Consider the following 21,864-nt stretch of genomic DNA (forward strand, 5'->3'; position numbering starts at 1 on the left):
ACAAAGATGTTAAATAACACCGGCCCCAGTACTGACCCCTGAGGAACACCACTTGTCACTGGCCTCTACCTGGACATTGAGTCGTTGACTGCAACTATTTGAGTGTGACTGTCCAGCCATTTCCTTATCCATCGAGTGGTCCATCCGTCAAATCCATGTGTCTCCCCTTTAGAGACAAGGATGTCGTGTGGGACAGTGTCAAATACTTTGCAGAAATTGAGGCAGATTATGACAGTTGCTCTTCCCCTATCCATCAATGCTGTAACCTCATCATAGAAGGCCATCAAATTTGTCAGGCACATCTGATTTGCTCTTAGTGAAACCATATTGTCTGTCACCAATCACCTCCTTATTTTCCATCTGCGTTAGCATAGTCGCCAGGAGGATCTGCTCCATGATCTTGCCGGGCACAGATGTGAGACTGACTGGCCTGTAATTTACCAGATCTTCTTTTTTTCCCTTTTAAAGATGGGGGCTATTTTTCCCCTTTTCCAGTTGGTGGGAACTTCACCAGACTGCAATGAGTTCTCAAATATGATGGATAGTGGCTTAGCAACTTCATTCGCCAGTTCCCTTAGGACCCGCAGATGCACCTTATAAGGTCCCATGGACTTGTGCATCTTCAGGTTCTTTAGATGATCTTTTTATATTTAAAAAATAGATTATTCAAAAATGTTAACAAGCAGAAAACTAATCACTTTGAATTCGGAAAACTAATCACTTTTAGCTAAGCATAGACCAGATGGACTTTGAACAATAGCCAGAACTGGTTAAACATTAGAATCAAAATAAAGGACACCTGAATTTTTCCTCAGAGTGCATGCTTCAAAGAAAGTTTGACCAAAGGACATTTAAAAAACAACCACCAGAGAGGTCTGAAGACTACAAAGGATCCTCACAGAAGACCCCAAAGGACTTAGGGTGCGTGTGTAATCAGGATACAGATATCAGAATTAGTTTTTGAAAATAAGATGAATATGTATAATCATTCTTGAAAATCTAATACATATGTGTACAACTAACTTACATAAACTCTACTAAATTCAACCAAAAGCAGACACATTCAAAGGAATCATCCCTTGTGTCTCCAGAGCTGCAATAAATAACACCTGCCTTCTAAAACTTCAAAACAAGTCTTAGAGGGTTTTTCTCTGTCAACTTTTATGGTATGAACATGGCCAAAGCTGCTGCAACTGTCACAGCAGCCATGAACTGTCCCCTTAGTTCACAAAAACGTTGTCTGCACGATACAGAGTGTGGCTGAGCCTTTTCACCTTGCTCATTTCTAGCATGAGACCTGTGGAGGTTTTTTGAAAGCAGGTATTATCCTTCTTGCCTTTCCTTAGCTGCATGCAGGACAGACTGAGAAACATCCCACCCCACCCAAGGAGGTGGTCTGAAAAAGGGCTTGGGGCTTGGCCACTGAATGCTTTCTTCTGCTCTGTTTTCACCGGTTATTTCCCTGCAAATGGAGAAAGGGAGAAATCCCTTCACTGCTTTCTGGTTTGCAACAGAGTGGTACCAGCCGGCTGTACAGGAGGCTACAGCCACTGCGTGCTGCTGCTCAAAACAACTTCAGGCACCATCCCAGTAGGTATCGCGGATGTGTTCTGGATGTTTGCATGCAGGAAGAGAGACTAATGACAGAGCTGCAGGCTTCAGGGCTCAGAATCACACAAGAAGAATAAAAATAATTGGACACACGGAAATTAAGATGATGTCAAGCAGGTAAACTATAGAAAACTACACTTAAATTGATGTTTTAACAGAAGAGACTGAAAGATAAAATCAATTGTTAAATCACTGAGATATGACTTGGAAGTAACAAGATAGATCATGTTACTATCAGCTGGATCACAATTCACATGTATTTTCTTCTTCACATTTCAATATTCTGTAGTGTATTGATTTAATGAAGCTTCTTTCACATCCAGATTCCAAATGGAACCGAGTGTCACGTGCCTGATCATGTGCTGTTTATGCAAGAGCAGCATCCAGTGCTTAGGCGAGTTTTCCTGTTCATGAATGCAGAGGCGAGTCTGATGCACCACACAGTGAGAAGAAAATTACGCATTAGGAAAGTCTCAAAGGTTGAAAGTTAGAACCAGAAATGCCATTTATTTTATAAACCTAGACTATAGACAGTCATTTTCAAAAGTGATCAAAGAAACTACTCATTAAACCACCACTCACAAAGTGGAGTCAAATCTGAAGAAGCCTAAGAACCTCAGTCTTGATTAGTAATTCCTGGTTTTGTTTTTACAGGCTGAAAGAGTTGGGGCTGTTCAGCCTGGAGAAGAGGAGGCTCCGGGGTGACCTTATAGCGGTCTTCCAGTACCTCAAGGGGGCCTACAGGAAAGATGGGGAGAGGCTGTTCAGGAGGGCCAGTTATGATAGGACAAGGGGTAATGGTTTTAAAATAGAGGGAGGTAGGTTCAGGTTGGATATTCGGAAAAAATTTTTTACTATGAGAGTGGTAGAACACTGGAACAGGTTGCCCAGAGAGGTGGTGGATGCTCCATCCCTGGAGACGTTCAAGGCCAGGTTGGACAAGGCCCTGAGCAACCTGATCTAGTTGGAGATATCCCTGTTCCTTGCAGGGGGGTTGGACTAGATGACCTTTGAAGGTCCCTTCCAGCCCTAACCATTCTATGATTCTATGATTCTATGATTGTAAGGGATGGGTTCAAAAATAGTGCTGCCCTTTTACATCTCAGACTGGGCAATCTGATCTTGGGATGTCTCTGAGTCACTGTTCATTGTGAAAATTCTGCTCACAATTAAAAATATCTGGCACTTCTTGGAATACTAAGGTAAGCCTATTTCCTATGCACATGTTCTCTTCAGGAGGAATACGAATTCCTCCTGGCTGAAATGCAATCCAATGCTCTGGGAAGGATTTCCTTTTTTTCTTTGAAATTAGTGTTTCTTTATACTTCTTGTAATGCTCATTTTGTAAATTTAGTGCAGTTAAGTCTGGAAGTTGGTTAAGAGTTTCAACTTCCTTCTGCCTTTAAAAACGGGAGATGGCATTTTGGTACCACCAACTGGGTGAAAGATTCTGCTGTTGTTTATGTTAGACAATCCAGGGGCTGGAGCACTTCTGCTAGGAGGACAGGTTGCGGGAGCTGGGATTGTTCAGCCTTGAAAAGAGAAGACTTCGAGGGGACCTAATAGCTGCCTTCCAATACCTGAAGGGAACCTACAGGAAGGCTGGGGAGGGACTTTTTACAAGGGTGCCCACTGATAGGACAAGGGAAAATGGGTTTAAGTTGAAGGAGAACAGATTTAGATTAGATCTTAGGAAGAAATTCTTCAGTACGAGGGTGGTAAGACTTTGGAATAAGTTGCCCAGAGAAGTTGTGGACGCCCCCGCCTGGAGGTCTTCAAGGCCAAGTTGGACAGAGCCTTGAGTAGCCTGATCTAGTTGAGAGGCGTCCCTGCCCATGACAGGGAGGTTGGATTAGATGATCTCTAAGGTCCCTTCCAGCCTATGCCATTCTATGATTCTATGTTACTGAAAATCTGGCATAATCCTGTAAAAATCCCTTTGGTGTCACGGAGCATTTAACAGTAGTTGAATTTAATCAATTGTAACAGTCCTACTCCATCATAATTTCACAGAGTGCTGTCTAGGGAAAGTATTAAAATTTATAATATGCGTAGTAGTCAGAGGGAAACATTATTCATTATTTCGATATGGGTCACTTTCAACTGCCTGAGCTGTAGACGGTTATCGGTGCATCTTTCCCTAGTAGTTCATTGTGGTGAGTGGACTGTGGCTGGACATCATATGCCCACCCAAACACTCTATGACTCCCCATCCTCAACTGGACAGGGAGAGAAAAATGTAAAAAATGTTTGTGAGTCGAGATAACGGCAGGGAGAGATCACTCACCAATTGCCATCACAGGAAAAACAGACTCAATGTGGGGAAATAAATTTAATTTATTACCAATCAAATGAGAGTAGGATAATGAGAAATACATCCAAATCTTAAAACACCTTCCCCCCATCCCTCCCTTCTTCCCAGGCTCAACTTCACTCCCAGTTTCTCTGCCTCCTCCCCTGCAGCGGCACAGGTGGATCGGGAATAGGGGCTGTGTTCAGTTCATCACATTGTTTCTGCAGCTCCTTCCTCTTCAGAGGGAGGACTCCTCACACTCTTTCCCTGCTCCAGAGTGGAGTCCCTCCCACAGGACACGGTCCTCCATGAGCTACTCGACTATGAGTCCTTTCCATGGGGCGCAGTCCTTCAGGAACAGTCTGCTCCAGTTCAGGTTGCCCATGGGGTCAGAAGTCCTGCTAGCAAACTTGCTCCAGTGTTGGCTTCTCTCTTCACAGGACCACAGGTCCTTCCAGGAGCCTGCTCCAGCACAGGCTCTCCACAGGGCTGCAGCCTTCTTCAGGCACATCCACCTGCACGGGCGTGGTGTCTTCCACAGGCTGAGGGTAGATCTCTGCTGTACTGTGCACCTCTATGGGCTGCAGGGGCACAGCCTACCTCACCATGGTCTTCACCATGGGCTGCAGGGAAACCTCTACTCCGGTGTCTGGAGCACCTCCTTCCCTGCTTCTTCACAGATCTTGGTGTCTACAGAGTTGTTTCTCTCACATATTCCCACTCCGCTTTACCGGCTGCTATCGCACAGCAGCTTTTTTGTCTTCTTCAAAATGTTATCACAGAGGCACTACCACTGTTGCTGATGGGCTTAGCCTTAGCAGGCTGGCATTTGCTCTGTTGGACATGGGAGAAGCTTCTAGCAGCTTCTCATGGAGGCCACCCCTGTAACCCCCTTGCTACACAGAACTTACCACACAAACCCAATACACTCATGACAGCTGTCAGCTATCCAACAGATGAGACAAGAAGGTGTGCCTTCTTTCCCTGTGTTTGTGCGATGTCATATTCAATAATTCTTTCATTAAGATCTGGGCCAGAACGCTCATGTATCAGACAAATAACAACATTGTTCTTAATGAAGTTTGTTGGATTTTTGAGAACCTGAAACTAAAGCTTGTTTTGTTGCAGTACAAACTATAAAGAGAGTCATTCTTTAGCACAGAGGCCTTACAATAATAAAATAAATTTCTCACCTCTATTACAATCATGGCCAGAAATAGTAGACATCAACTTTGTGCTTTTTTTTCCCCCAAAACTTCTAATAAAACACTGACCAATTTACAGAAGAAATGAATAGTGTCTGGTATTTCAAAAATCATCAGTCTAATTAACAGTAACAGCAGTATTATTTGGATGATTAGCTCCTTTTGTAGCTGATTTCAAATCATCCATTTAATCAGAAGAGTGCAGAAGCAAAAAAAAAAAAAAAAAAAAGAAAAGGAGAAGCCAGCTGGCTTGGATATCCTTTACGAGATCATGTCAGAAATTCAGAAGTGCAAAGATGACAGTCCTTTCCTGGCTAATTGTAAAATTAATGTTGTATTATATGTCCTGTAAAAGGTATGTGCCTAATGAAATGACTAATGAGCTGTTAAGCGTTCATTATCCTGCTCATTGTTCATTAGCTATGATTTTTCTTCTTCTGCAGCAGCAGCACAGGACTATGAGATCATGATCTGTCTTGCATATTCTTTGCATAGCCTGTGCAAGAGGGAAAAAAAAGCTTGGGGGTTTCTTACATGCAAGGACCCACAAGGGTTCTGCAAACTCATACTCCAGGTCCCCAAAAGGTCAATGGATCAGAAGGCAGAAAATACAAGAGTAGCTGATCAACTTTCTGGACCAACCCATGAGTACTGTGCTTTGAGCTCTGCCAGTGGGTAGAAAGTCTCATCAGAAGCATGGTATATGGGGAGAATTGGGGGAGGCACCTCCAAGGATCTCTCTGAAGGGAGTAGTATGTGGGTGCAGATACATCTCAAGTCCTGCCATGCAGGGAAATGGCCTCTCTCCCACGGTTGAGTGAGGAAGAAGCCTGTCTTCAGAGGAAGCCCTGGGAAGACAAGAAGGCTGTGCAGGGAGCGACAGGACTAAGTCCAAAATAGCTCCCTGAGGCTTTGGCTCCACACACTGCTACATGAAACCAGAAGGCCAATCTTTAACCGAACTGACAACAGTTCACTGACATTAAGATCATTATTGCGCCAGTACATGGAATTACTCTTCTTACAATTACATAGAAGCCTCAACTTTTCCTCATGCATTGATTTTGAACTGTGCTTCCAAAACATTTGATTTAATTGGCAGGTTTCAGACTTTGAAGTTACATTAAAAAGGCTGACACAGAGTGATATTTTTTCCACACTGAACATTGTGTGAAATCAAAGATGAAGCAAAAGAGCAGAGTAGAAAGCATGACATTTTAGCCACACTTGGAACCAGAGATTGTCATCTACCAAGCTCTTATAAGAATTGATTTCTTAATTTCAAAATGGTCACAAAATCGTAGAATCATAGAATGGCTTGGCTTGGAAGGAACTTCGAAGATCATCTAGTTCTAACACCCCTGCCACAGACAGGGACATCTTCCACTAGATCAGGTTGCTCAAAGCCTCGTCCAACCTGACCTAGGACAATTCCAGGGATGGGGCATCCACGATTCTTCTGGGCAACTTGTTCCAGTGTTTCACTACTCTCATTATAAAAAAATTTCTTTCTTATATCTAATCTAGATCTACCCTCTTTCTGTTTAAACCCATTGCCCCTTGTCTTATCACTAAATGCCCTTGGAAAAAGTCCCTCTCCAGCTTTCCTGTAGGCCCCCTTCAGGAACTGGAAGACTGCTATAAGATCAGCCCAGAGCCTTCTTTTTTCCAGGCTGAGCAACCTAAACTCTCTCAGTCTCTCTTCATAGGAGAGGTGCTCCAGCCCTCGGATCATCTTCTGTAGACTCACTCCAACAGCTCCATGTCCTTCTTGTGTTGGGTACTCCAGAGCTGAACACCGTACTCCAGGTGTGGTTTCATAAGAGTCGAGTAGAGTAGAGGGGCAGAAACCCATCCCTCACTCTGTTGGCCTCACTTCTTTTGATGCAGCCCAGGATACGGTTGGCTTTCCGAGCTGCAAGCGCACAGGTCCAAAAGCCTACTTAACCTTAGAGTAACAAAAGGTTGCTTTTATCCTGTTTATTTCTTGCACAGATCTAACAGTTTGCTAAAAGAAGAGACAGAGGAGAACAGAAAATGAAGCCAAAAGGGCAAGCACCTGTTCTTAAGGTCTCTTTATAAAGTACCATTACACATTCATTCACCATTTTGCTGCTCAAAGCGCATTAGAACTCCATATTGCGCCCTATGTAATTAATACAGCAGAGTCTGGTTCATAATCTCTTGAACATGGCATCATTAGATTCGTGTCTCTTTACATCCTCATTGCAATGAAGTGTTTGGCATCTGTTTTTGTTTCATTGTCAAGTGTCACCAAAGCATTATAAACCAGAGCTGGCTGCCGTAACTGACCATGTAAAGCCACCGATCGTGATCTGGAAGCCACTGTCCATACGATTGATGTTACAGTCTGCAGGTGCTGGTCAGGAGCCAGCACCGTGCAGAAATCACTGTGATGGCTCACACTTCTCCCTTCTGTTATTCAAATTTTTTCCTTCTTTCAGGGCAGAGCTGCCATTATAAAAGCATTAAAGGGGTACTGTGACACCTTACCTCTTGCCTTGTTATTCTAACTGATTATGTAAAAACATAACCTACATCTTTTTTCTTATCCTGTTTCCAAAGATAAGCTGCACTCTTGTTGCTCAAGGTTAAGCTGCCTGTGAGGGTCAATATGAACTGTGGACAAGCAAATCTTCACACTTTGCTTTTTCTGTTACCTTCGATGGTCAGTGAACAAAAACCAACTGTCTTTTTTCTCCTCGGTTTCATGCAGGAGCACAAGTTTGTGTTTAAAGGACAGCATCTGCTGATGTGCCACGAAGTAGAAGCCACATCAGACTTCTGTCCTTTGAGTCTTAAGGACTTGACTCTCAGCAAGAGAAAGGTGCCTTCTACTTCCAGTCCTCAACTCCCTCCTGAAAGGCAGACTGCGGGTCTTTGCCTTCCAGACCTAACTAGAAAACTACCATGGATGCTCTCTTTCTAAAGTTGTGTCTGTTGCTAGTCCCATAGGGTTTGGTTAAACCTTCAGCTTAGTACCAAAGGATCAGAGTTCTGGTTTGCATTAGACAAGCCTAAGCAGTTCTTAAGAAAAAAGAAAATATATGGCTTATCAAAACAAGTCTCTTGGCCATCAATAGACGGCATTTCAAATCAGATACAGAGACCAGATCCACTTTTGTACAATATTAGCATGCAACTGTATCTCTAGCAATACATTTCTTAGGAATATAAACCAAGGGACACGGTATAATGCTCTGCCAATACACTGATGGTATCTTCTAAGCCAAATACTTCATAGGAATGAATAATCCTCTTAGCAACTATGTTTAAAACACGAAAGTGACTGCCTAATTAAGAGTGTATTTTAAGCTCCCAGGTTTATTTTGTTTGTTAATAGTATTTTGAGCACCTTGAAGTGATGATCTGGCATAAAACAGTCATTTACTTCCCTCTTCCTCATCAGCCTGTTTGCAATAAGACATGCAAAAGTCAGACAACCAACTTTGCATCAGAACAGCTTTAGGGGGGGAAAAATGAAAATAACTGCCTTGATGAGAGAGTGGTCATTTGACAATATCTGATACAGGTACTGCAGCAGCACATGATCCATCACAGCAGCTCCTGCTGAAGGGCACACACCAGACTAAGTGAGAAGTCTTCACCGCCTGCCTGATTTAGACAATGATGTTGAGCAGGGGGTTATCAGTAATATTCACAGCATATCTGGATGAACACAGGTAGAAAAATCGATTTGAGGAAGTCTGAAAAGACAATGGCTGCTGCTCTACCTTCTTCTACTTGCTTTCAAGGCTCCTGCATTTCCTGTACTTCTGGAGACTTCTTCTCAGTTGAGACATTAAAGCTCAGTTTATTTGAACCATCTTAGTACTGGAGCTTCCAGCATTCAAGGTTGATGAAGAAATTCAGGCTTGATATGTGAGAAGATGAGAAAAAAAGAGCAGCTTGTTCTTATAAAAAACCTTACCCTTGCTCACAGAAGAAAGGCCCTGTGATGGAAAAAGTGTGTCTCTGCAAGGAGTCCGTCAAAGTTCTGGAATCTCTGTGCACAGAGCCATGGCTGAGACCATGCCTGGCTTTATGATCAGTCACAGACGGGTTTTTACACCAATGTCCCAAATATTTACCATGGAAAGCTGTAGCAGAAATGACGACAAAGGCCATGAAGGAACCAAGCCAAGAGTTTACAGGAATCACAGTGTCCCTGTGCTCTGGTTCTTCAATGAGCGTTCACGTGCCAGAGGTTCAGTGCTACATCTCTGCCATCTGTGCAAGGCAGTCCAATCTGTTACCCTGAGCTATAAGTGAGTTATTCTAACATACACTGGCCCGACCTTCAGAGCTTCCTTGGAGCTAAAGACATCATAGGCTTTTGGGAAAACGTGAAGATTTTCATGTGTTTTTGACTCCCTGAACTGCCCTCATCTCCCCCTATCAGTGAACAAATCTCAGAACAAAGCTCTGTAGGGCTGAATGTAGAGAACTAGAAGCGTAGTAATTTCTGCAAAATTTGATCCCAATAAGATAGTTATCTACCACGTGCGAGGAAATTTTTCTGCTGATGCTTTTCTTTGTGTGAAAAATAACTGCTGCTACAAAAGCTGTATCTCAAACAAGTGCTTCTTGTAAAAATATTCTCCAGGTGTGTAAGTAAGTGTGTCTGTGTTTGTGCGTGTGTGAATGTCGGAGGGGAGAGGGTCTGTTATAGAATGAAAACTTTTCTAAACTTTCCATAAAAATACACTTTTATAAATGTATAGGCTTACACAAATACCATACTGGCAAAATTGCCACAAGATTATAAGGTGATTTAGTTTATCTGCTCTGAGTAAGGTAGATCATGTCAAGAATGCTTTCAATAGAAAATGTTTATCTAATTTGTTTTTAATGAAAGGATACAAATAAGAAATGCCATCATTCAATCAAAGTTTAGATTTGTTTTCCCAAACTGAAATTTTACAATTCAATCAGAGTATTGTTTTTGTTTGCGTTTTTTTTCCAAATTAGCTATTTTTCTAAAGATAGCCTTTCTGAAAGATCATATGCAACATAAAAAAAGGAGTTTGATGACTTTCTGAAGTGAAGTTTAATCACTTCTGAAGCCTTACCTAGTTCTGAAATCCAGTTATCCTTTAAGAATGTTACATTAGTTACAGAAACACAAAAACCCACCAAAAGGCTTTAAGATAACTTCATTAACTGGATACATTTTTATTATCATACTGCAAATACTGGTTAAGAAAGGAGTAGAAAAGAACATTCCTCTAGATTACCAGTAATGAAGATAGCAGTTCCAGGATTTTATACCCTAATATAAATTCTATTCTTTCACTTGTGTACCTTGATGAGTTTTCAGGTGTCCTCTTTAATTTGATGATAATAGAACTAACACTTTCAGTCTTGTCATCATCTGCGTATTTTGGATATGCGTTTATTTGCTGAACGCAGAGAAGAAGATGGAATGAAGAGGACAAGAACACTTTTCACAGAGATCAGAGCTGGAAAGATGTGGAAACCTTTCTCATGCTCAGACTGGGAGCCATGCCTGTGCAAACAGACAGTCACTGCCTGCCTGTCTCAATTGTACATACATGGTCTTAACCAGTGAAATGTGCAAAGGGCTTTGTCCTGCTCTTTATAATGGATTAGCGAGATCCTTTGCACTCACTAAAGCAGAGAGAGGTTGCTCTGTGTTTATTGAACAGAAATTACATAGCAATATTATATTTTATACTATGAATACTTGAAACCTCAGGGGTAAATTGTCAATATCACATACAAATGACCATTGTAATCAATACAAATGAATTAATTCAACTGAATGATACAAGGAAGAAATTTTTCACTCTGAGGGTGGTGAGGCACTGGAACAGGTTGCCCAGAGAAGTTGTGGATGCCCCACCCCTGGAAGTGTCCAAGGCCAGGTTGGATAGGGCTTCGAGCAACCTGATCTAGTGGAAGGTGTTCCTGCCCATGACAGGGGGGTTGGAACTAGATGATCTTTGAGGTCCCTTCCAACCCAAATCTTTCTATAATTCTATAATTCATTGTCCTAGTTTTAGCTGGGACAGAGGTTTTTTTTTTACCAGCCAGAAGAGCTCCGTGTTTTGGTTTTACTCAGAGGCTCACTCTGAGAAGAATGTTGATAGCAAGCTGATGTTTGTGGTTGGAAGTGAAACTCCAAGGACTTTTCAGTGTGCCGGAGTGTAGGAACACGGTGGGACAAGGGGGACACGATTCCCCTTGTGATTTGTGGTGGAACTTAAGATTGAGGGCCAAACTGGCCAATTAGTATTCCATATCATGCAGCGTCATGCCCAGTATAAAAGCGAGGGTCAGCCGGGAAGAAGGGCTTTTGCACTTTTGCTCTTTTGCACTTTTGCTCTTTTGCGCTTGCTGCGCTGTTGCTCTGCTGTTTTTCTTTCTTTTTTTTTCTCTCTCTCTCTCTGCCCCTCTCTATTTCGGGGCCTCGCGTTCGTCCGGGATTGCAGCTTCGGGACGAGACGGGCTTCGCATACGAGGGGGTGGTGAGCATCTATCCTGTGTATTAAATCATCTGTATTAAATCATTCTTATCTCAACCCACGAGTTTCCTGTTTATCCCTTAATTCTCTCCCTCATTCCTGGGGGTGGGGGAGGGGGAGTGACCGGCTGTGTGTGTGGGGGGAAAGTTTTCAGCCTAACCCGTGACATTCATATTTCTGGTCTGTCAGAAAACATTACATGAATTGATCTTATCAGTGTAATTTGCAGCGAAAATTTGCAATTCACAGTTTTGAATTAAATGTTTGGGGTTTGCCTAACCCTTCCATGTCCCTGCCAATCATCATCTTTGCGAGGAGAAATGAAACTGAAGACAACCAAACACTCCACCACCAATTCCTTTATCACTTTTCTGACCCCACCTTCTCCCCGCACACTGGATGTTGTGCACATTAGAAACTCTCTGATTAACTTAATCAAAAATAAGTTGCTTGAGTCTGGCTACACTAAATTAAGATAGATCACGCAGGTTTTGTGTATGGAACTTTACCTTTTTGTGTAGGACCTCTTCGGGTTTCTGGTGTATAGGAATATGCTACATTTACTAACCTTCTCTAAATAACCAGTCACCTTTTTCTGAGCATTTGCCCAGGAGCAATAGTTATGTGGCAAGTCCCTCCAACATCAGTGTTCCCTTCTGGCATAAAAATCACCTTCCTTTTAGAAGTAAAACTAGAATGTTCAAGGTGTTGTTCAAGGTTCATTTAAAATGGCCAAATAATCAAAGTCATGCTCATTGTATGTGTTAGCCTTTACCAGTTTTATTTAAATATAGAGCTAGCACAGGTAGTCAAGTAGAAATTAGAGTATTTTCTTCCTTTCTATAAAAATCTCATCAACCAAATTCACCTCTGTCAGAGAGATCCAGACAGAGATCAGCAGAGGGGACAAACTGCTGTGGCTGGACATGCTTATTCCTCCAGAAGAAAATTCGACAGCAAGTCTCCATAAGCAGGTCTCCACAAGGGTAAATATTCAACCTTAAACAAGCCAATGCTGCTGTCTTGGTTTACTCCAGCAGGCTACTAAATGCCACACAGCCACTCACTCACCGTCTCCCACCCTCAGGAAATGGGGAAGAGAATTAAAAGGGAAAAGGGAAGCAGACTTAAGGACTGAGATAAGAACAATTTAATAATGATTTATAATAACAAATACAAAAAAGTGATGCCCAGAGTAATTGCTTGTCACCTGGTTTACTAATGCCTTTCCCATCATGGTTAATGATCCTGAAACAGTTAAGTCCTGACATTGCAATCCTGGATGAGTGAGAGGCAGAGAGAGAGAGAGAGAGAGAGAGACCTCCAAGGCTCCAGAAGTGAGAACCCTCAGAAGAGCAAAAGCCCTTATTTCTGGTCAACCCTCATCTAACTAAGCATGATGTTGCATGATATAGAATACTTCCTTGGCCAATTTGACCCTTAATCCTAAATCTAAGTTCAAATCACAAGGGCAGTTGTGAACCCTTTGTCCTGGCCATGCTTCTCTCCATCCTGGTGTGCTCCTGCACGCTGGCAAGAACACGGCAGCTGAAAAGTCTTTGAGGCTTCAGTGTCAACTGTAAACATCAATGCACTATCAACATTCTTCTCATAGCGAGTCCCAGACTAAAACCGAAACACAGAGAGAGCTCTTCTAGTTGCTAAAAGGAAACCTAATTGTCCCAGTCAAAACTGGGATAGACACTTAATAAAAGTCTGGAGTAGCATTCTCTCTCATGACTACATCAATGAAGTCTAAAAGAGGTTTTAAAGTGAAACATTATGCAGAGAGAGAACAGTTAGAAGCTAGGAGATACTCAGATACAGTCCGTGCGTGGCAGGAAGTGCCACTTGTACATGATGGTTAAATGGATGTGTCAGGGTCTGGAGGGAAGCAGCTGCAATCCATGATGAACTTTGGTGCGTGTGTTATTGTTTATACTGGTAAAATAAGTATTTGTCAGGAATCTGAAGTTAAAGGGGTAAGTATAGAATTTAGTGGAAAGAAAATAAAAACCTTTTTTGTTAAACGTTCGTGTCACTGGTCAAGGAAGTTGAAATAAATATCTGTCAGTTGTCAGATGGTATATGTAAATGAGTTTGTACAAGAAAGCTGAGGTGTCAGATATCTTCTACCAAATTGCTTCTCCGTTGCGTAGCTGTGCCATAGATGTCCAATTTTGTCTGCTGATGTGGGAGCAGAGGGAAGATAACTCTCAGTCTGTCAAAATATGCTGCCCTTTCTCATCCTGTCACTGACTGAATAGCAAATTGAGTCCAGACAAAAGCTTTCAGCTTACAGAGGATCTGATCATCTAAATGATGAATACACTTTCTCCTCCCTGCTGTGGGCAGAACTATTTGTCTAACTTAATTTTGATTGATGTTGCTCTTCGGAAAAACAGTAGAATTGACAAAAACAACTCACATGTGCAATGAATTCACGATACAATGAATTTATTAATCTCCCGTAAGCAAAACCATACTTTTCCTTTTAAGTTCAAATACCATCAATTTGGAACATTCACTTACAACTTTTCCTTCCATACTATTTTTAAACTTTGAATTCTTATAAATGGACAAGACTATCCAAAGTCATATAGCTTAGTAGGTGAATATCGCTTGCATGCGTTGATGTGTGTTGTTTTATAGAATTTTCCTGCACCCTGTGCCATTGCCTCAGAGATATGAACATGCAGAGTCATAATTTGGAATGACATAATTTGGATGATGACAATCCCCAACTTTTGTCTAGACATTTTCGGTGTGTTAAGAACCTCTAGCTAAATAGCCTTTTAGAAAGGTGAAAGACAAGGCATAAAACTGACAGTACTGTAGCGACAATAGTGGAAGAAATTTCTTTCCCTAGAAAGGAGATAATGGGAGGGAAGGGTAAATGCTTAAATGAGAGTTTGTCTGCTCATAACAATGATGCATAGATTTCTGTAGAGTTTTCTGAGTACTTAAACACACAACTGAATTCAGAGGGGAAGATGAAAGACAGAGCACAGAAAAGTCAATTAATTAAAAGCATAGAGCAAATAAAACTCCTGTGAGACGCATTGCAGCTCTTGAGTGATATGGTAGATCAGTGAGGCAAATGAGGTCTCATTTCTGAACTAGTGCTAGTTTTGGGGCTATTCCAACTCACAGGCACTTTCTTTCACCATGTCACAACAGAGGCTTCTGAATTGTTCCTAACATGGATGGCACAATTCTCTTCATGGCTGCATACTCTGACTTGCATGTAGGTATGCAGAATGAGTGTAAAGCACCCCTTCCTACTCTCTGAAGGCTGTAATGACAAGCATGGGCAGCTTTCCTTTTACTCAGCTTGAAAGACCACTAGACAGGAGTAAAACCCTGTGTTCTCTCTTTAAATGATTGGCATTTTAAGAAATGTGTTAAAATCATTAGATACACATAACCTGATCTATCATTGAACCTTTGAAAGCAATGCCACTAGCATAAGTTATTTTTAGTACCAACTCCAAGGATGCTATTTGGCATAAACCACATTACAAGCAAAGCTGGATTGGTGTCTGTTAAACATTCGATACAGTTAAATGCAAAGCTTAAAAAAAATACTGACTATTCTGGCCTTGAAATCAGTCTGAAATCTCAGTCTGAAAGAAGCAATTGTCCAATAGTCCATTGTTCATAAATCAGCATTCACATTCCACCATGGTTAGATGGGAGACTCACATTCTGCTGGTCAGACCTTTTCTGTAACTAACCAGATTCTAACTTGAAGTTGATGTGCATCAATCCCATAGAGGCTGTGCACTCTCCATTCTTGGAGTTTTCAAGACCCCACCAGACAAAGCCCTGAGCAACCTGGCCTTGTATCTTGGCTGATGCTGTGTTTAGCAGGAGGTTGAACTAGAGACCTCCTGAGGTCTCTTCCCACCTGAATTATTCTGTGACTTCAAGTGCCTAACTTCAGTTTGAGCATTTCTACCAAAGTTGTCAACTTAATTAAACCTGGGCTAACAGGTGTCAGCTTCATTTCCACAGGCTATCTTTTGAAGCCAAGTCCAGTTACCCACACGAGTAAAGGAGCTTGCATGCAGAGAATTAGCCTTGCAGAAGGAGGCTTCTCAACAAGATCCAGGTGTGGTAGTCATGCAGCATTAGCAGGTTGAACGATCCCCATTTGTAAAGTTGCTAAGGAATTGAGATCAGGAAAGTAAAAATTAAGATGAGCAAACAAAAGGTTTTATATTTCTCACAACTACACAGTGTGTCACTACCCATGCTTGTTTCCCAGAAACACTCATTTATCTCAAGAGTGCCTTTTCAAGATTTATGGCTGTGGGAATCTCCATAATAGGACCTTTATGAACCACAAGTATCAGCTTCAAAATCTTTTTGTTCTCATACCTGGGGAAGAATGTCTACATGCATCATCTTAATCGATTTACTTTTCATTTCAAGGGACAAGTACTGGCAAATGAGGCTTGTTCTTCCCTTTCATTCTGCTATTGAGGAAACAAAGGGAACGTTTTAATGGGCTTCAGAAGCAGCGAAAGGAACTGAAATGGCTATTCTGAAACTCTCTAATGACCTCTGTACTTAGATGCTTGGCTATATTTCTTCCTCTGTGTACACCCAAAAATGAAAGCTCATAATTTTGTTCAAGAATTATCAGTCCATTTACATGGACCAATGGCAGTCATGCTAAATTTCCCTATGCATTTAAATACTCCTACTTTCAAATTCAAATTAGCCATTGTTTGGCTGGTAGATATATTTTAACATACAGTCTGGTTTTTGCTAACCATCAGAGAAATCATGTCACATTAGACTTCCTACCTAGCCCAGTGGGAAGCCCTGGGGAAATAATTCATGAACAACAACAACCTCCATATTCCCACAAAGAAATTGAAGAGTCAGATTATAAAACATGAAGGAGGGGAAAGGGGAGAATCAGGGGAAGATACACAGATCATTTTAATGTATCCTACCACTGGGATAAATTCAAGCCAGGAAGAGTAGCAGTCTAATTCTCACGGTGCACCCATGGACTCTTCCCTTCCATAAGTGGTGCGCCGCAGCTAAGATCATGTGTGCTGTCTTAGCACAGATCTTTTACGCTTGAACTGAAGATGATACTAGTAATTCCAGCTAGAGCAGAGTTAACTGTCTGTCTTTTGTTTGAGTTTACTTTGGAGCATAAATAACCTGTGCTTTCTGGGAAAGGTGAAGAGGTCCACTTCATGCACATGTAAATGTATGTGTAAACATAGGCTCTGTGGCAATTCTCTATAGAGCTATTTTCAGAAAGGGAAGTGAACAGCAGAGGAAAGAAAAATGCTTTTGAAGCAAAATGTCAAGAAATTGAAATAATTTTATGCAAAGAAAACCTATCTGACTTATCGCTAGAACGAATAATAAAATGAGGTTCATGTGCAAATTTGCATTTATCCATATCCATCATTTTGTTTATTATCCCAAGAAGATTCAAACATTTATTCAACAATGATAAATAATCAGAAATGACACAAAGAAACTCTGCAAGATAACTTGGTGTAGAAGGCCAGGGAAATCTTTTTTCCCAATAAGAGATCTGAGGGGGAAAAAAACTCCAAAAAGCTCACAAATTATTCTTGAGAAGAATGCATGGAAATTTATTTGATCATAATTTCAATGTGCTCACATAGAGAGGAAGAAATATCTGAAAACTGAGTGCTCTTCGTTCTTTCAAATAGTTTAACAAGGTGCAGACTACGAGAAAAGCAGTTCTCCCTGACAAATCACAAAGCCATCTGTCCAGTAGGTAAATAGAATTAGACAGGGACTGATGGCACTGTTATAAATTGCAACTGAAAAACAGTCGGGAGACTTATCAGCTTTCCGGTTAAGTTTTTCATTCTCTGCATCCCACAGTAATTTGCTATTTGAGAGATAACCCTTGGTTTCCATAGGATGAGTCAAAACTAGATAATGAGGTAGACACAATTCTGAAGCCTGAATGCAACCCGATAACATCAGACTGTCTGAAAAAATGAATTCCAAAGCACCTGCTTAAGGATTACTGACATTGAGGTTTACATGTGCAATTACACATGGCAGAGCTTCGTGGTCCAAAGAAGGAAGAAATTTCTGTGGATCAGCACTCTAACATCAGATGACCTGACGACATTTCAAGGAACGACACTGGAAGCAAAACATTTCAAGTGAAATAGAGCCAGAGCTGAACTCCATGTAAAGGTCTCTGAAATCATTATTGCCTTGGAGACAGTACTGCCATCCCAGCTGGTTGAACACGCCCAACCATCTTGAATTACTGCACTGTAAGCTGTGTTAAGGAATATCATAAAGCTTTTATTGTCAAAGGAGGAGGGAGCTGTTCAAGCCCAGGCAGCCATTGGATAGCATTTGAGCTACCATCTCATCTTGGCACCACCTCCCTTTAATTTCACTTGACAAGGCAAACGACACCATGGAGGCGTCAATCACAGCAGCTAGGTTATTTTCCCCTTGGTAGAAATGATGCAATTTTAATAGTTATTTGCCTAAGTCGAGGGCAGATGTGCTGCACCTCTGAAAAACACAGGTTCATGAAGGTGTGGGTGTTTTAGGATTGAGCATTTAACTCATATTTAAGATTCCATCTGATTAACTGATTTGCTTTCCACTATCAGACCATCCATTGTCAACTGAGAGGAATGAAAAAGTCTCCCTCCCCTCTGCCTTCCAGTTTAGATGTTGAATAAGGAGGAACTGGGAAAAAAATATTTAGACAGATAACGAGAGACAGAAATTTTTCAGAATAGATTTCTTTTGGATCAGCCTTTCAGGAATGTATTTAGAAACAAAGACAAATATTTATTTTCTTACACACTGGAACCAAAATAAGGAGTGGATCTCAAAGCACACTAATCTGTTCTTCCCTCTTTGAAACTCTTCCCTGACTTTCTAATTTTGCTCTGTCCTCTTGAAAGTACTCTAGTTTGATTGGTTTCTGGCAAGCAGCAAACTCTAAAAACTTTTAATCTTCCTCTGTCTCTTCCCAGTGGGAAGGTAAGTCACAGTTGCTTTGGAGTTTCTGTCGTGCTAAGGGATCACGTTGCAAATGTCAGCTGGGGACGGGCTCTGAGCACCCTTTACCTAATAGACCTCAACCTGTCTGTTGTCTGCTGCAAATCTTCAGCAGGCTGTATCATAGCTTTCCTGTTATTTATTTTCTTTAAGAAGCCTTTGCTTTGAGAAGTACCCTCTCTCCATGTAGTTTCAGGAAATTTTCTACCATTCCTCTCTTACAAATCAGTTTTTATTCGTGTTACTTTCTTCCAGGAGTTGGACTAAAGGTGCTGGATCACTACTAAGACACTTTTGAATGCCTATCCAGAAACATGGGAAAAAGAAAATAAAATAAACTTTATAATATTCCCTGGGCTTTTCTTCCCCACTTACAAATATGAATAAAACATTGTTTGTCAAGCCAATCAGTCTGAAGGACAAACAACCTCCCAACATGGCAGACAGCAAAACGTACTGTACTCAGAGTACAAAGATCTCACAGCCCTTTTCTTCGGTTCTTCAGCAAGACACTTTGTAGGATGAGTTTTCTTCTCCTGCCCTTCAGTAAGACTGACTTTACAGTCCTGAGGTCTGTATTCTTTCCTGGTAGGTAGCAAGGCCTGCATTAAGTCACCTCTTACCAGGTGGTGCCAGCTGTTCTCATCTTTGTTATTCTTCACAGTGCTCCATTGCATCAGCTGTTCCTCGTTGTCAGGTGTTCCTAGCGTTTCTTGCTTACCCGTACAGCTTGCTGTTATCATCTGTTGCAGATCATCCTTCCAGCAAAAGATGAATGCAGCCTTCAGAACTCACAGCATCTTCTCACACGCAGAATAATCCCGAATAACATATATGTCTTTCACTTATAATGTATTTCCTACTACTACTATTTCTCAGCTGTTGAAAAACTGAATTTCTGTGTCCTTCTCTCCTTCCCCAAATGTTAGAATTTGCACTCCAAACCTGCAAACCATTAATTTGGCCAGGGGTGAATATCTGCCCTGCATGTATTCAGATGCCTCCATTTGGCTCAGCCTCCTTTCCTTAGACCTGCAACTTTTTTCTTGTTTGTGAAAAACCTCCTTTTTTATCAAGCTATCTTCCTAAACATAACAAAATGATATGGGTGATGAATGGATTGAGAGCAGCCCTGCAGCAAAGGACTGGGGAATACTGATGGATGAAAAATTAGACATGAGCCAGCAATTGTATGCTTTCAGCCCAGACAGCCAACTGTATGCTGGGCTTTATAAAAAGAAGGATGACCAGAGGGTTGAGGAAAGTGATTGTCCCTCTACTCTAGTGAGACACTGGGGCAGATTGTCCAAAGAAGTTAGGGATGCCCCATCATTGGGAGCTTTCAAGGTCATGTTGGATGGGGCTTTGTACAACCTAATCTAGTGAAGATGTCCCTGCCCATGGCAGGGTGGGTTGGACTAGATGATCTTTAAATGTCCCTTCCAACCCAAACCATTCTATGATTCTATGATTTCAGGGCAGACAGGACAGGAGAGAAAAGGAGAGAAAATGTGATCCTGACAGTGAGCTGATGGGAGTGTTTTCTGGGATACACGTGTCGTGGTTTTAGGCTGATCCAGCAACTAAAACTCACACAGTCTCTCCTTCTCCAGTAAAGTAGAGAGGAGAGAAAAAAAAAAACAAAGGGACTGAGGGTTGAGACAAGAACAGAGGGAGCACCCACCATCCATGGTCCCGGGCAAAACAGACAGGGCTTTCTCAAAGCAAAACAGTTTATTAATGATTACTTAGAAGGACAAAGGGAAACAAAACCGATTACTCAAGAGGACAGAAAGAAACAAAACCAGATCTTAGAACCGACACTTTCCCCCCATCCTTTCCTTTTCCTCCCGGCTCTACCTCCTCCCCCCAGCAGCACAGGGGGCAGGGACTGGGAGAGTGCAGGTCAGTTCATTCCGTGCTGTTACTGCTGCTTCTTTCTTAAAGGAGGAGGAGTCCTTACACCCTTTTCCCCTGCTCCAATGGATCCCCTACCCACGAGGAAAAATCCACAAACTTCTCCAGCGTGAGTCCAGCGCACCGGAAACAATCCTTCCCCACAGATTGCTCCGGTGTGGGCTTTACTACAGTCTCGGATACTTAGGGAGTTGTAGCCACTCGCTCCGGCGTGGGTCGTCACGCAGACTCCAGATGCCTCTCTGCCTTGTCGTGCATCCCAACGCGACCATCCTCAGGCTCAGGCATCTTCTCCCCATGGGCTGCGAGTGGGTCTCTGCTCCACCTAGGCCGTCCTGGTTGCAGGGGGGCTGCCTGCCATCTCACCACCAGCTGCAGGGGAAACTCAGCTCCGGCACACCTCCTCCCGCTCCATCCTCACTGACCTGGTGTCGATGTGGCTGTTTCTCTCAGATCTCAGTCCTCTCCAGGTGAACTCAGCCCAGTGGGCACCCCGGGAGTGGGGTGCCCCTGAGTTCCCCAGCTGGTCTGCCGCCGCCATCCTCAGTGGGTGGCGCCGGCCCGACGCAGGCAGCCGCCCGGCCGGGAGCCAGGGAGCGGGGACAGTGCCCTCCTCCCTTCTCTGCTCGATCCTGGGCAAAGCACCTTTTCCGGTTCCTCTGTCCTGACTTAAATAGGGCAATTCGCAGAGGCGCCCTATTGGCTCAACCCCGAGGGTGATGGCAGTCTGATCTGGTGGCCAGAACTAAGCCTAAACCAGTTCCAAAACCGGGGAGGTCGCAGGGAGCAAAACCCCTCTCCTGCCACCAGAACCACCCCCCCCTCCAGATCAAACCATGACAACATGTATAAAGGATTCAAGATGGTAACAGCACCTTGATACAGAGTTCTTTTAAAGTGCGAAATGTGTCTCCTGAAGTATCTGTGGACTTAGGTACCACAGAAATCAGGGAATAACTAGGTGCTCTGAAATTCCAGGTGCTGCCTGCATCTTTAGACCTTTACAACTCTTAAGAGCAAACCAAATTCCAATTCCAAATGAAAAGTCATACAAATGGCATACTTTAACAGGCCTTTGCTCAAGCAAAGAGAAATACCCCTCCCAATAACAACACAAAAAGTCCTGATGTATAAGACTCTATCTATTTCCATGTAGAGACGGCTAAAGCCCAATGTATAGTAATGAACATTCTCCATTTGTACAGTTTTAAAGAGACATCTCTACACCCTGCAACACAGAGAATTAGAGTATGATTAATGTGTATAAAACATCAATAAGTGCCAA

The sequence above is a fragment of the Tauraco erythrolophus genome, chromosome Z, assembly GCF_009769465.1.
Source record: "Tauraco erythrolophus isolate bTauEry1 chromosome Z, bTauEry1.pri, whole genome shotgun sequence".
Classification (NCBI taxonomy): domain Eukaryota; kingdom Metazoa; phylum Chordata; class Aves; order Musophagiformes; family Musophagidae; genus Tauraco; species Tauraco erythrolophus.